This window comes from Vitis riparia, chromosome 6 (assembly GCF_004353265.1).
Source record: "Vitis riparia cultivar Riparia Gloire de Montpellier isolate 1030 chromosome 6, EGFV_Vit.rip_1.0, whole genome shotgun sequence".
NCBI lineage: Eukaryota > Viridiplantae > Streptophyta > Magnoliopsida > Vitales > Vitaceae > Vitis > Vitis riparia.
Window position 1 is genome coordinate 2082334 of NC_048436.1, and position 3895 is coordinate 2086228.

Genomic DNA, 3895 nt, shown 5'->3' on the forward strand with positions numbered 1-3895 from the left:
TTCGTCAAGCATGCTTCGACCATTTTCAATCCATCCATATCAAATCATTCATTAAAAAACAAACAAGAGCAACATAAGTTTTTTTTCTTAGTTGGTGCAACTTGAGTGAGTTGGTACGTTGAACAACAAAATTACCTGAAAGTTTAAGCTTATAGATCTTTAACACCGTCCCTTATGTATAGCCTTATTTGTGTTTATATGTGGGTATAATAAATTATGGAAATGGAGTAACCTCTTTTGGGTTTAATAAGTTATGTGGTGAGGTTCAAATACATCATCTTCTGCTAATTGAGGTTATCACAGTATATTGAACAACCACTTTTTTTAAAAAAAAAAAAAAGTTTAAGTTTATATTTTGAACAATAGTTTTCAAACAATTTTCTAATACTAGTAAAGACTAAGCATTAGTGGCCATGGAAATAACAATAGTTTGGATATATGAAAATATTGAAAAAATAGTATTAAAAAATTTAAACAAATGATTTTAAGGGAAAATTTAATACTATATTTGGTCCTAGAAAATTTAAGGGAAAGAAAATAAAACAAAAAGTAGAAAAAAAATAGACCTAAAATTAGAAAATTATTTTTTCATACCACTTCAAACTTTTTTTACTAAGATTAAATAATTTTAATATATGATTTTTTAATTAATTTTAATTATATTTTATTTTCCATAATAAATTAAAATATGGAAAAATCATTTTCTTTTGTATAGAATTTCATTTTTATTTTTTTTCATGAGTGCATATAGTGATTAGTAGAGAAATATATACATATAGACATGATGGTATATACTCACCGTGCATGCCTTTTGAATCTTTTTGCTAAATCGTTGACTTAATGTAGAAATTTTCACCACATAAATAATTCAATACAAAAGCATTAGAATTCAAAGACTATGTTAATTAATGGTAATGATAGTATATATCATGGTATTTTTTTTTTCAAAATTAGGGCATGACAATATATATAGAAAATAATTATTCACAATGAAAAACCATTTTTAACAAGATGAATAAGCTAATTGGCTTTAAAATAATTTATTTTAATTAAGACTAAATATAACATTTTTTTTTATGATAGTTACAATAAATTACTTATTTATAATATTATTATTAAAGTAATTTCTATAATTTTTAGATTTTTAAAAATATACTAAATATATACTCTAGAATATTTTTGTTATTATAGATTTAATTTTTTTAGTGTGGTTGAAATATAGGGGAGACATTGGTAGTTGCAGAGTGAAGATATTTTGCTATTGATGTTAACTTGAGAGGATCTAGATGGTGCACATCATATATGCATTTAAAAGACTTAATTTTGATTGAGTTCCAAACTACTAAATTTATGAACAAATCTAATAAATTAAATCTTGTTTGATTTAGGATTTGTTTGTCTACAAAAAAATTTAAAAAATTAAGTAAATTAGGTGTCGGTAAACCTACAAGTATGTGCTATTCTTTGTCCATATACATGTGTATTAATCATTATTTGAGCATGTACTACTTTGACAATGGTATAAATATTAAAACATTTTTTTTCAAATAAGAATTAATATAAAAATTATTTTTCTGGATGCATTAAGATATTAATTTTTAGTATATAAAAAATAAACAACTCAACACTTAATAAAAATAAAATATAAAAAATAAATAACTTAATACTTAATACTATTAAATATTATTTTAAAATTAATTAAAAACAAACAAACAAAACACCACTTAAGTGAAGGTTAAATGAATTAAATGAATGAAAATACTAGCCATGTGGAAGATGCATGACATGTAAGTGACATATATGAAAGATGAAGCTTTCAATTTCCTTAAGTACACAAGTTTGAAAAAACTATAAAAGAAGGCGTTCGGAGAAGAGTTATGGAAAGAATTGAAAGCAATTGAGAAAATACACCATGACAACTTGTTCAAAGGCCAAAAGGAAAGAGGAAATCATTGAAATGGAGTGGAAGATTGGAACAACATTCTAGTGGTTCTTTACAAAGACTAAAATCAAGATTAATTGCAAAAGGCTAGCTATTCAAAATAGGTTAGTATTGACTTTCCAGGAACTAGTACAAAAGAGTTGGTGATTGTATTATGTCAAGCTAGTACTTTTGAATAAAGGTTATCCAAACAAAAGTGATGTCTAACAATATGAGGGGTTTGTAATAAATGAGGAGGAAAAACTCTATAAGCTAAAAACGAAATCATTTGAACTTGAGCAAGCTCTAGCCCTAGAATTCAAAAATGGATGGCCTCTTAACATCTTCAATAAGATGATGAAAAATTCCAAGGCTTTGCACCAAAGGCAGGATCTCTTGGTACCACAAGAAAAAGTTTGTAAAGTTTAGATTAATGGAGTCAAAGTTTCATGCATTGATGAAATGTTTGAAAGGTGAGGGTAAATTTTGTTTGGTTTATCATTTATGGGTGATGGGTTCATAATTATAATTGTTATTGGTATAAGAATCAATATTCCATATATATAAATTAATATGATTGTTATTCTATACAAATAAATAAATAACTCTTATTATAAGGAGGTAATTAAGGAATTGATAAAATGACATGTTTTTCAATTACATGTATGTTGTTAAATAATGGAACACCAACTAATTAGCTAACATGGTTGCCATTTGATGCTAGGATTTCACTAACGGAAATTTCATTTGTAATGGCTTTCTCATTCAACCAATTTGTTTATAGAGATTAATCTTAAGGCTTGGTATAGTACCTAATCAGTATTTATTAAAAAGTGAGATCAATCATAGTATGTTACATATATAATTTGATCACATTATTTTATACTTTAATCTTGTTTTTGTACTTTGATATCATTTTTGTTAACCAAACTTTTATAAACTTTATGTGGAAATAATTATTTTTAAAAACAATTTTGGATATATAAAACAAAATAAATGAAAGTACTAAAATAATGATCATATTCTTATATTGATCCATGATACCAATAACACTTTTGAACTGAGATTGAGTTACCTTGTGAATTGAGTTGTCAAGCTCTTTAACTCACTACTCTCATATAGTGGATGGGTCACTTGTGTGGTGTATGTTGTTGAAAATAAAAAAACAAAAAGACATAAAAATGAAAGTGTGGCTTGGGACCTCAACTTATAAGAAAAAAACATCTCTTAGTCTTTCCATCAAAGACTATATAAGAGTTATACTCATTATTTACACCTATTATGTACAAATTAATGGGTAATGGTGGGTTATGAACTTGAATACATCTTTATAATTGCATAGGTTATATTTTTCCATTTTCCTCCATTACTCATAAACATAATGTACCAAATAAATTTCATAATGATGGGGTTACAAAAGTTGTAACACCACATTCATATGAGTTAAATTTTCTAACTCCCCATTTATAATTTGAGTCTTCCATACATAAGACTCTTGGATGCCCAATCAATTGATTCACCTATCTATCAATTGATACCCTTAAATAATATTCATACAAATATAATTATATATGGCCACACATTACAGGAAAAAAACTAACAATTTTATCTTATATATTTATACCATTGTCCAACAAATTAAATTTTACCATATATTTTTAGATTGAAATTTTAAATTTAGTAGGTATTAAATTTATGATCACCATATGCTATATATACAATTTGATCTTATTATTTTAGACCTTGGTCACATTTTTGTACTTTATTATCATTTTATCTTATATCTTTATACCATTATCCAAAAAGTTCAATTTTACCTTATATTTTCATATTGAAATTTCAGATTTAGTAGCTACTAATTCTATACGCTAGAATATTTTTGTTATTATAGATTTAATTTTTTGGTGTGGTTGAAATATAGGGGAGACATTGGTAGTTGTAGAGTGAAGATATTTTGCTATTAATGTTAACTTG